Here is a 13,464-nt window from a genome sequence, read left to right on the forward strand (position 1 = left end):
CACTGATTCTAATGATGTATTTTTTGATTATATGTTTATTAAAATATTTATCTCATAAATAATAAAACTAAGCTTTCTATTTTACTGGAAAATGATGATATACACTTAATATTTTATAATAAATTCTGTATTGTGTAGGGTAAAAGAAATTCACATTCTATTTTCAGATTTTCAGTAACTGATTACAATCATATTAATAGATTATCAAGAAATTAGAGACCATTTAAAATTGTTCAATGTCTATGATTCCATATTCAATAGTGGAGCAAAGCAGAAACTCCCTTTCCCTACCCCTCTGCAAACACCCTTAATGATATTTTTGATACTCAGTGTAAAAGATCAGCTCTATTAACTGAAAATACTTGTCTTTCTAAATGATACTCTAAAAAAACAGAATTTCCTTGCATATATTTTTCCTATATTCAGCTCTAGAAATATCATTATGTTTACTGATCTTTTTTAAACAAATCTAACCTACATTTGATGGTGTTTATTTTCTATGAACTAGTCAAATTTTTAAAGCTAACTTTGCATGGATATGTAATAGTCACAAATTTAAGAAAATTACAATGAAATAAAAATAACATATTTTTGATTGCTGTGTTAAAGTTTTTATTTTAGAATGTTTAGTTTATAAAAATGCTAGGTTATGAATGTGTAATACTGTATTCATACTAGCATATGTATACATGTATGTTCTTTCTGTAAACATGCTTGTTTATATATATATATATATATATATATATATATGCATATATAGTGTACTTAAATTTGACTTATATATAGTTACAATTTATTCACATAGACTATATATAGTATGTTACACACAATTAAAACAAATGAACATACATATGAAATTCTCATCTTAATTTGGCAATGATAATTTCTGCAGTGATTAACATCATGTGGATAATTATCTTTTCAATATGGCTATGTTCCAAAGAAAATGTATCTAACAATCTGGCACTTTCTAATCTTTGCGCATACTCTTCCCATAGACAAAAGATGAAGATGAAAGTAGATTGTATACCAGTATTCTAGCTCAGAGTGCTCTGTTACTGTTTCTGATCTGGACTAGTTGCATATCAGGGGAAAATATACATGTATAGGCAAATAGTGCAGAAACTTACTCTTAGCAGATGGCAGTCACTATAAAGTATTACTTGGTTATTTTCTTGTATGGTCATATCAGAATGTTAATGTCTTCTTATACTTTGACTTTGTCTTTTGTAATATATCGAGGGACTTATCAGAAGCTTCCCCTTATGAAATAAAATTGTGTTATTATTCAAATAGCAGATTTCTGGGATATTTTAAATTGGATTGTTTACTACTGCTTCATTTCACTTGGTGCACCCTCTGTAACATACGTACAAGTCTACATAACAGACTAAATTATCAAAGATGGTTTTGAAGATTCTTGTCTCTGCTCTAAACACACACACAGGTGCACACACATTTTATATATATATATATATATGTATATATATGCATATATATATATATATACTCAAATGATTAACAAAAATGATTGATTCTGGCAAATGTGATTTCTTCGCTGAAGTGGAAAAGTCACAGAGACATAGGCAATTTAAATATCCAATACCTAGATTCAGTGGTTACAGTTCTGGAAATTTTGTAGGATTCATTTTCATACTAACAATATAAGCATAATTGTTCTATTGAATTTGGTGTATATGAGACTTGTACTAGAGTGTCACTAAATCTTCAATATTTGTTATGAATAATGCATAATAGAACATGTATTCTACCATTCCTGCTTTAATATGAATATTTATAGTCTGTGAACTTATGACTGTATACTTTGCTTAAATGATAATTCTTGTTTAATTTGGTAAACAGAGTTATGTCTTCATTTATATTTATTTTAGAGTAATCTTTTAGGAAGGAAAACATTTGTGTTATTTTTAATTAGCAAATAATATTGAGTTGTATAAATTTTAATATTTAAAAGTGTTACTTAAACATTAAATATGTAGCACATAAAATCTAAATCTGGGAAATTTTACTACTTTACATAGACAAATGCTTGTTTATATTCAATTTTTAAACAAATATTTATCTAGTGCTTTCATGTAAATGATTTTCTTCTGTAAGCTCATTTGTAACTTCCCCCTAGTCAAAAGATGTGAAGGCTTGCATTTTCCATGTTCAGTGAGATATATAGCGCCGTTTTCTCCATGACAAACTAACCATCAGTTTGTGTAAGAGAAACCCATAGCCTCAGCAACCGTATGGCTTGTTTGGGGGTTTTGATGGGTTCTCTTATGGTTAGCAATTTAATATGACGTAACATATTTGTGGCACAGAAAGTTTCACTTGATGTCAAAATAAGTTTATTTGTGTCATTGTCTCTCCAATTATTTGGTGAATCAATTTAGTTTTCTTTGTATATGTACACATGATAAGAATATTCTACATTCATAAATTTCAATGTGGTCTCTCAAATGAAGGTTGTTCCTTCTCACATTTTATCTATTCTTTCTTCCCGTTCCTTATTTAATTCTTTTGTTTCACTCTGCCACCTGTCTTTTCACAACTATACATTATATTTACCCTTCTGGCCAGTAACTTACCCTATGCCTAACCTCTATGCTTACATGGATTATATACTGCTTAGAGGAGATGTAAAATCTAATATCCACAGATAAGCAGATACCTGCATATTTGTCTTTGAGAATGAGGTTACTTTTTTAGCTGTATCCATTTCCTGTGAACTTTATGATTTCTAAAACAACAGTTGATCAATATTTCATTGTGTATATTAATCACATTTTCTTTTCCATTGATCCACTGACAGAGTTCTGATATATTTTTCCCATGTCTAGCTATTATAACAAGAATGATGATGGTCACTGAGTAGCAAATGTCTTTTGTTCAACATCTTTAGTCCTTAGGGAAATGCAAATCAAAACGACCCTGAGAGTCCACCTTACACCAGTAAGAATATCTAAGATCAAAGACCCAGGTGACAGCAGATGCTAGTGAGGATGTGTAGAAGGAGGAGCACTTCTCCATTGCTATTGGTATTGTAAGATGGTACAACCATTCTGGAAATCAGTCTGGTGGTTCCTCAGAAAATTGGAAACAGTTCTACCTGAGGACACAGGTAAACTACTCCAGGGCATACACCCAAAAGATGCTCCAACACATAACGAGGACACAAGTTCTACTCTGTGCATAGCACCCTTATTTATAATAGCCAGGAGCTGGAAAGAACCTAGATGTCCCTCAAAAGAGTAATGGATAGTATTCAGCTATTAAAAACAATGTTTTCATGAAATTCACAGGCATGAAACTATCATCCTTAGAGAAGCAAACCAATCACAAAGAACACACATGGTATGTACTTACTGATAAGTGGGAATCACCTCAAAAGAAGCTTGAAATACTCACAATGTAACTCACAGACTATATGAAACCCAAGAAAAAAGAAGGTCAAACAAAAATGTGGATGCTACAGTCCTACTTAGAAGGGGGAGGAAAATAATCTCCAGGAAGTAGAGGAAAAGAGGTATCTGGGAGGGAGAGAAAAGGGGGGGAGGGGCCAGTTCAGATATGAGAGTGCGTGGGGGAAAAAGTACAGAGGATCAGGAATTTGAAAGTAGGTGTGTTGCAGCTGGTGAGGGAGAACTGGGTGTAGCAACTAAAAAGTCCCAGATGCCAGGAACTCAAGAGGTTCCCAGGACCCAACAGAGAGGATGTTAGCCAAAACACCCAACAAAGGGGAGATAGAACCTGTAGAGACCATATCCAGTGTATAGACACGGCCGCCAGTAGAGGGAGGGGGCTACCCAGCTGTTGTTGCCCACCGCCCGAGATCTGCCAACTGCGTGCCCACGAGCTCCCACTTGGACTTTTGCAATAAGAGATAACAGCAATGGCCTCAAACTGGAGGGCTAGTGCATCTTGGTATTCTCACCCAGTATATGTAAGATACTGGCAACATTATCATCATGCAATGCTTTGGATGTAGGTCACCAGAATGCCTACAGAACGTTCAGGGATTCCTATTTCACTTCCCCATGGCTCTTCCCTCATGGAACTCTTCCCTGGAACTTTCCTGCTTATGAGGCTGGGCATCCTTGGGACTCTGAAGGCCAGCACATGGCGCAGCAGGAGTCTCCCTACCGTTTTTCCCATCCCAGAAGCCCTGGGCAGCCTCTGCATAACAGCAGTAGAACCCAGGCATCTACAAGAGGAAATGAAGCACGGTATGAGAAGGAAGAGCTGGAGTCAGATTCAGATGATGAAGTAGAGTGCGACCTGAGCAATACGGAGATCACAGTACTTCGCGCAGACTGAGAGGCACAGAGAAGAGAGAAGGCGACAGCAACAGCTGGACGCAGAGCACCTAAATGACTATGTGGATGCGGACCATGGCCTGTACTTCAACCACCGTAGGTCACTGGAGCCCCCATCTGAGAAGCCCTGGGAGCGGCGCCAAGCAGCTTATACGGCAACAGTGCTCCCAAGATCCTGGCCATGGAGACTGCTGTACAGCTGAGCTTTGACAAGCACTGTGACAAAAAGCAACCAAAGTACTGGCCTGTCATTCCCCTGAAGTTCTGAGTCCTGGGCACCGGGACCCTAGGGAATGCATCACAGTTTCTAGCCTCTCCCTCTTCATCTCTTCTGGACATTTTTCAGAGAAAGAGGCCTGTATACCAACATGGTGGATACAGTCTGTCAATAGGAGAGAAGTATACTGTTGCCAACACAAGGAATGTTCACTGACAAAGTGATAATTTATGTATTGTACTGGCTCTTGGTTTTCTCTTTAACAGTCCAGTTCATTGAAATTATTGCCTAGCAATACTGCCTATTGTTTTTCATTTTTAATGTCCTTCTTTAAAACATCCAGAATGTCAAAAAAATATATTAATTCAGAGACTGAAGGAAAGGCAATCCAGAGACTGCCCCAGCTGAGGATTCATCCTATCTGCCGACACCAAACCCAGAAACTATCGATGCATGCCAAATGCTTAGTGAGAGGAGCCTGGTACAACTCTTCCCTGAGAGGCTCCGTCAAATCCTGTCCAATACAGATGTGGATGCTCTCAGGCAAACATTGGACTGAGCACGGGGACCTGAATGGAGTAGTTAGAGCAAGGACTGTAGGAGCTGAAGGGTGTTTGCGACCCATAGGAAAAACAAAATCAACCAATTATATCTCGCAAAGACCCCAGGGACTAAACCACTAACCAAAAAGTACAAATGGGGGTACACCTGACTCCAGCTGGAAATGTAGCAGAGTACTGCCTTCGCAGGCATCCCTAGGAGGGGAGCCCCTTGGTCCTGTGGAGGATAGATGACCCAGTGTAGGGGAATGCTAGAGTGCTGAGGTAGACATGGTTGAGTGGATGGCTGCCGGAGCACCCTCATAGAGACAGGGGTAGGGGAAAGGAGTGGGAGCTTGTGTAGGGAAAACTGGGAAAAGAGATAACATCTGAAGTGTAAGTAAATAAAATAGCCAGGAAACAAACAAACAAAAACAAAAACAAAAACAAAAAAAAAGAAAGGAAAAAAAGTAGGACCAGAATTGTTCCTGTCTAAAGGAAATACAGGGACAGAGAGTGGAGAAGGGACTGAAGGAAAGGCTATCCAGAGACTGTCTCACCTGGGGATCCATCCCACATGCAGACACCAAAACCAGACAATATTGGGAATGCTAAGAGTGGGAGTGGGTGGGTAGGGGAGCAGGGCGGGGGGAGGGTATAGGGGATAGTCGGGATAGCATTTGAAATGTAAATGAAGAAAATATCTAATAAAGAAAAACGAAAAAAAAAAAAAAAAAGAAGTGCTTGCTGACAGGAGTCTGATACAGCTGTCTCCTGAGAGGCTCTGCCAGATCCTCACTAATACAGATGCAGATGCTCACAGCCAACTATTGAACTGAGCACAGGGACCCAAATGGAGTAGTTAGGGAAAGGACTAAAGGAGCTGAAGAATCCTTATCTGGCATCAGCGAGAGGGGAGGCCCTTATTTCTGTGAAGGCTCCATACCCTAGTGTAGAGAAATGCTAGGGTGAGGCAGGAGTGGGTAGGTGAGTGGGGGAAAACCCTTATTGAAGCCGGGTAAGGGGAGATGGGATAGGAAGTTTGCAGAGGGAATACTGGGAAGGGGTATAACATTTGAAATGTAAATAAATAAAGTATGCAATTAACAAAAGAAGTATTAGTAAATATTAGAATGTGGAGTCTATTGATTATGTGGCCATAATTGGTACAGCTTGGTCTTCAGCATTGTTCTATTTCCAGCTTCCTGAGGAACAGCCACTGTGACTTCCAGAGTGGCTCTACCAGTTTATACTTCAACAAGGAATGAAAGTGGGTTACACTTTCCCCATATTCTCATCATTATGAGAATGTCATTTTTCATTTCTCTTGTTGATTTTGGCCATTATGAATGGGGTAAAAAGAAATTTTAAATTGGTTTTGATATGGTTTCCTCTGATGACTAGATATTGAACATTTAAGAAAGTGATTTCGACTCATTTGTGTCTCACTGTCTCAGTGTGTAGCAATACCACTCTGGTTTTATATGTTGTTTTTGAAAGATATTTCATAACTGTAAGTTACTTATTATGTATTATAAATATTTCTACCATGTATTTTTCTTTTACTCTTTTAATAGTAGCATTTTAATATGATTTAATTCATCACTTTCATTCTGTGTGGTGACAGCTTAGTTTTCATTTTATAAAATTCACTTGGCAATTATATCCCAAACTTAATAGATATCTGAAAATTTGAATTCAATATATTCATTCATCAGCTTTTTCATGATTCCTCTCTATGGTGCTGATTTGCTAATTTGCTGTGAGTTGCTCTTAAGTAATATAACTACATTCATAACCATATGTTTTCCTGATTAATCAGTGTTCAAACACTGCTCTCTCCCTCTCTTTCTTTCTTTCTTTCTTTCTTTCTTTCTTTCTTTCTTTCTTTCTTTCTTTCTTTCTTCTTTCTTTCTTTCTTTCTTTCTTTTTCTTTCTTTCTTTCTTTCTTTCTTTCTTTCTTTCTTTCTCTCTTTGTATCTATCTCATGCATACTTATAGACTCTTATATGTTCCCTTGTAAATATTTAAGAATGCATACATATATTTAAGAATATATGCATATATACATGTCTTAGTAATATGCATATTCAAATACAATGAAAACCTACTCACATAAAAATGCAAATACCACAACTTCATACATACATATACACAAACATTTCATCTTAATTAAAAACATATGTCAAAAGGTGTAGGTGATGAATGTTCATCTAGTCATAATAAATCAAAGGTTACAATGTCTACCTCAGACCCTGGAAGTAGAAACAGATCTGAATTATTTTAAACCTTAAATGGGTCATCTGTTGACTTACAACAATCTAAGTCCATAAATCCATGGTATATTGATGAAGTTGCAGAAGAACATGTGAAGTCACTTACAGAGAGGTCTTAAGACTTTGGACTTTCATCACCTCCACCACAACGTCCTTCCATGAACTCATTGTCTAGGAAGAACAGATTTCACTCCTTACCCTCTAGCTTGACAAAGATGCCCAATATTAATGACAGCCTGGCTCATAGTCCACTCTTTCTGTCAGTGCAGTCTGTGGTGGGGGAGCTGAACAGCACACCTCTCCAGGAGAGTCCACCCTTGCCCATCTCTTCTGGGAATGCATATGGGCTAGAGGTGGGCTCACTGGCTGATGTAAAAGAGGACCCCCTGTTCTATGGGGTTATCTGTTGGATTAGGCAGCCACCGGGGCTCAGTGATGTGCTAGCTGAACTGAAACTGGAAGGTGAATGCACAGGCTATACAGATGGAACTTTCAGGTGCAACTGCTATTTCACTTGTGCCCTGAAGAAGGCACTGTTTGTGAAACTAAAGAGCTGCAGACCAGACTATAGGTTTGAATACTTGCAGTCTGTTTTCAGTCAGACTGAAATATGTAATCTTTAGTATTTGGGGGCTACTTATGTGAAGTAGTAGAAGAAAATATGCCACCTAAAATGGAAAAGGAAGGTTTACAGATAATGATTGGAAAAACCAAAAGGCATCCAGGGCAATTACAATTCTTATTACTTATACTCAACTTTATTCTACTTATTTGCTTTTAGTTTGCCCTGGACACTGTGTTACTTAGACCCAAAGAGAATGATGTGGAATATCAAGAGCTACTAAGAACAGAGATAGTCAATCCTCTGAGAATATATGGATCTGTGTGTGCCACAAACATTATGAAACTGAGGAAAACAGTTTAAAAATTTGAGGTTGAATCAGGATTTACTTCTGAAGAAAAAGATCCTGAAGAGTTTCTAAATATCTTGTTTCATGATAAAATATCATAAAACAAGGTTTGAACCATTGTTAAAAATAAAGTCAGCTGGTCAAAAAACTCAAGACTGTAACTTTTATCAAATTTTTATGGAAAAAATTATAATAAAAGTTGGAGTACCCACAAATCAGCAATTAGAATGGTCTTTTATCAACAGCAACCAGAAATTTGCAGTGGCACCATCATGGTTGATTATCCAGTTGCCTCAGTTTGGAAAAGTCTTTAGACTACTTAAAGTTTTTTTTTTCCTTTCCTGGAATTAAATATAACAGATTTACTTGAAGACACTCACAGGCAGTGCCACATCTGTGGAGGACTTGGAATCTATAAGTCTAGAGAGTACTATGACAACCCAGACATGTCAGTTGGGAAGATTAAACACTTCTGCAACACTGGCAGCACCTGGGTTCTCCTTCAACTCAGAAGGCTGAATTATACTTACCATCTAGTATCACTTTCCAAAGACTTGTCTGACTGGGACTGCAGACTTGTCTGCATCCCCTGACAGAAGATGAAGTCATCTGCTATTCTCTGCATAGAAACTAGCCACTATGTTACTTTTGTGAAGTACGGGAAAGATGTCTCTGTCTGGCTCTTCTTTGACAGTAAGACAGATCAAGATGGTTGTCAGAATGACTTCAAAATTCCACAAGTGAAGGCCTGCCCAGAACTGGGAGAGTACTTAAAGATATCTCTGGAGGACCTGAACTCTTTGGACTCCAGAAGGATTCAAGGCAGTGGACGCAGACTTCTTTGCAATGCATACATGTGCATGTACCAAAGTCCAACCATGAGCTTGTACAAATAATCAGGTCATCTGAAGTGGGCAGAGATTGAGCACAAACCTTAGTGCTGTGTCTTTCTCCAGCTGTGTTCCTGTCTAGCGCCCATTGTCAGCAAAGTGTTTCTCTTGTGATGACGGCCCTTCAGCAAAAGATTCCTGTGTTTCCAAACAAATTGGTTTTGTGTTCCTGACGTGTTTATTAAGAAGCATTTTGCACTCTAGGAAGTATGCTTGTGTAGATTTTTTAAGACATCTAAAAGAAGTTATTAGTATCTGAAACTAAGTTAACTGCATTGATGATACAATATTTTTGAAAGCATACAATTTTAATTATGACATCTAAAACCTCTTTTAGTCCATTGGGGATGTAAATAAATATTTCTTCTTAAGGACCAAGGATATGAATTCATTTTTCTTTTGTAGCTAATAAGTGCCTTGAGAAAGACAAAATATGGTTTTATTAAGAGTCTACCTTTACTCCAGTTGTTGAAGGTGTGCTGATTTAGTTGTTAATTTTCCTATATAGTGCCGACTTCCAGCATGTCTGTACTTTGCCAAGTTTCTGTGTTCCTGCAGCAGTAGTCAGAACATGTTGAAATTCCTTTCATGTTGTTATTTTTCCTTGTTCTGGTTTTGAGATAAATGAGTGTCTCTGTCATAGAATGTCCAATTTTTATGTGTTTTTTGGAGGATTAGGATGCAAAGCAAGCATTTAAGTCATAGTAACAACTATTACTGAACAGGTTTTCTGTAGGGACACCTTAGTATGGGACATGATGCAGTGGTTTCTGAAATGACTGATAAGAAAATTATATATTTTTATACAAATACATAGTTTAGAGTAAAGCTGTCTCAGAGACAGTACCAACAATTCCTTGAAAAAAGTGTTAGATATTTAAAACTCTCATCTCAAATAAATTGTTTTATTAAAAAAAAGAATCAAAGCTAGCTTTTGGGATGCATTTTCTAATGGAGAATCTACCTGGAATAAGGACTTACCTAATGAAACGTTCAAAGACATGGAGGGTGATATTTGTTATGTATTTTAATAGCAGAATTTTGAAGCTAATTGTCTAGCAACTAAATCCTTTGGACACATTTCAAGTCACATCAGTGATTTTTCTTTTTCTCCCCAAGGAACCTGATAGGACATGTGGCTTAGTACTGCCTTTTTCTATCTTTATTACCACATTGAGTTTAGCTAATATGGAGTGACTTTGGAGACATGTTCCATGATTATAACCATGCTGGCATTTGTTTTCATTTTGTCAGCATTAGACACTAATTCTAGATTTTAAAATTATTATCACTTTAAGGTAAATTACGTAGATTTTAAAAATTCACACATTGTACAAATGCAGTGACTGCAAATTTATGTTTGTTGAAAATTGAGTAAAAATCTAAATCTATAAGTAATACCTATTATAAAAATTAAATGTTATTTTAAAACTGCTTTGGAATGTGACAGAATTTTCCACTGTTAGAATAAGTTAATCATTAGTTTCATTCTGAACAACATGTGTAGCCATGTTTAAAATAGATTTTCAGGGATGAAACAGTGTAAACTTTATTTGATATAGTTGAAATTTCTGAGACATCTTGTTGAACAAAACAGTAAACTAAACAAGTAACATATTTGAAGCTAAACCTGCAGGCTGTACTAAGACACTAAATTTTAAATGCTGCTTGAAGAATATTTTATAAAACTATTTGTACTAAATATTCATTGTTTCTAAAAATTTATGTTTTCAATTAGGATGCTTTGTTTCTACTATAAAATTTAAAATATTTTTGAATTTCATTAAATTAATTGCTGGACTGAATGAGCTGATTGTTTTGCCACATTTTTATAATGTAAAAATATAATATTTCATTGGACATATCCCAAAGGCAAGGAAATTTAATTTTTTCTGTGTTATTATAATGGTTTCCTTCAGCATACATGGTATCATGCATACAGTGAACAAAATTAATTTCCCTCAGGAGTCTTGAAAATTCTGAGGATTTGAAGTTGTTACCATTATTTTGATGTTCTTCATTTCCTGTCCTCATTTCCAAATTGTCCTAAGATAAAATTTGTATATGAAATTGAAGTCTTTATATATAAGATCCTAGTTGAATGCTATCTACTCAGCCATCAGATGTGGAGAAATGCCTAGGAAATTCATGACCCTAAAAATATTAAAGATAATTTGAATAAGTCATTAAATAAGTTTAAATCTTACATTTAAATAAAATCCCCATTATCTTTTCTAAGATAATGTCAACAAATATATTCATAAAACTAATCTCAGCAACAGTGCATGAACAACGTAGAACATGGAGAAGTAATGAATTCATATAACAAAATGTGGGACTTAATATATTTTTATTTGATAGAGGTGCTTAGTCTATGGTTTAAGATTTCTTATCTAAAGTGTATGTTAAAACAAAAACAAAAACAGCAACAATGAAAATCACCTTGTGGAATTAAAAACTTTAAAAGGATGGTTTTGAAGACAGTCTAGAAAATGTCTAGAAAAAGGGTGGCCATATATCAGTTGTGTCTCATATTATGCTACCCAAAAGATAAGAAAAGAAGTAATTCTCACTCTATAGAGCATAGTTTATTCTTGTAATACATTATCATTAATCATTTTCAAAAAATTCTAAAAAGTATCTTATTTTTAAAGTTATGTAGTAAAGGATTTTTTTCTTCAGTGTCAAGTTGCTTCACACAACATGTTGCACGTAATTAAATTATCTTGAACTACATTGCTGACATAAATCTATAATTGATCTGGAGAAAAAATGTCACCACCTGCTGTTCAAAAAGTCCTTTGTAAGTAAGTAAGTAAGTAAGTAAGTATAAATAAATAAATAAATAAATAAATAAATAAATAAATCATATAGACCTAGAAAGCCTCTGGATCAGGTCTCTTACCATAGCCGCCCTGTTATATTGCTGGATTGGAATTCCTCTACACAGTAAGACTATGTGCATTCTTTTCCTGTTGAGGCTAGATGAACCGAGTTAGGACAGAATTCCAAAACCAGTCAGTCAATAGACAGCCCCTGCTCCCTCTGTTAGGAATCTCACAAGAATACCATGCTACTCAGCTGCTACATATATGCAGAGAGCCTAGTTTAGTCCCATGCTTGCTCTATGGTTGGGAGTTTATTTTATTTTATTTTATTTTATTTTATTTTATTTTATTTTATTTTATTTTATTTTATTTTTTAGTCTTGATGAGCCTCTGAACGTCCAGTTTAGTTTATTCTGTAGATTTACTTATGGTATTTATGACCCTTGTGTCTCCTACAATCCTTCTACCTTCTTCCACAGGATTCCCAAAGACCTAACTAATACTTAGCTATGCACATCATTTTATTTTAAACATTTATTTTACTAGTGTTATTTATGTATAAGTGTATTTGTTTCCCTGTGTGGATATATCCACTTGAGCACAATTCGTCATTTAAGCTATAGGGATTAAACCTGCTAGAATTGTAGTTATCGTAGATGTGTGCTTCCTGATATGGGTTATAGAAGTCAAGCTCAGGTAGTACTATGTCCAATTTTCTGAGGAACAGCCCGACGGATTTCCAGAGAGGTTGTACAAGCTTGCAATCCCACCAATAATGGAAGAGTGTTCCTCTTTCTCCACATCCTAAACAGCATCTGCTGTCACCTGAATTTTTGATCTTAGCCATTCTGACCTTAGCCATTTTTTCTTAGCCATTTTTTCAGGTGCTTCTCAGCCATTCAGTATTCCTCAGGTGAGAATTCTTTGTTTAGCTCTGAACCCCATTTTTAATAGGGTTATTTGAATTTCTGGAGTCCACCTTCTTGAGTTCTTTATATATATATATTGGGTATTAGTCCCCTATCTGATTTAGGATAGGTAAAGATCCTTTCCCAATCTGTTGGTGGCCTTTTTGTCTTGTTGAAGGTATCTTTTGCCTTACAGAAGCATTGCAATTTTATGAGGTCCCATTTGTCCATTCTCGATCTTACAGCGCAAGCCATTGCTGATCTATTACCGGAGGATCCCACAATAAATCTTCTGGGCATATATCCAGAAGATGTTCTAACCAGTAAGAAGGACACATGCTCCATTATGTTCATAGCAGCCTTATTTATAATAGCAAGAAGCTGGAAAGAAGCCAGATCTTACTGAGTGAGGGCATCTTACTGAGTGAGGTAACCCAATCACAAAAGAACTCACATGTTATGTATTCACTGATAAGTGGATATTAGCCCAGAAACTTAGAATACCCAAGATAAAAGATACAATTTGCGAAACACATGAAACTCAAGAAGAACGAAGACCAAAGTTTGGAC

General features: G+C 36.0%; 2 pseudogenes; both read left to right on the top strand.

Moving 5' to 3' along the window:
* The first annotated feature begins 3,849 nt into the window (after nt 1-3,849).
* LOC110289228 (gem-associated protein 8 pseudogene) lies at nt 3,850-4,593 on the top strand (annotated as a pseudogene).
* A 2,670-nt stretch (nt 4,594-7,263) lies between these two features.
* Nucleotides 7,264-9,164, top strand: LOC110304759 (ubiquitin carboxyl-terminal hydrolase CYLD pseudogene; annotated as a pseudogene).
* Nucleotides 9,165-13,464: the final 4,300 nt, after the last annotated feature.

This window comes from Mus caroli, unplaced genomic scaffold, assembly GCF_978045245.1.
Source record: "Mus caroli unplaced genomic scaffold, Mus_caroli_1 scaffold_1, whole genome shotgun sequence".
In the NCBI taxonomy this organism is placed as follows: Eukaryota; Metazoa; Chordata; class Mammalia; order Rodentia; family Muridae; genus Mus; species Mus caroli.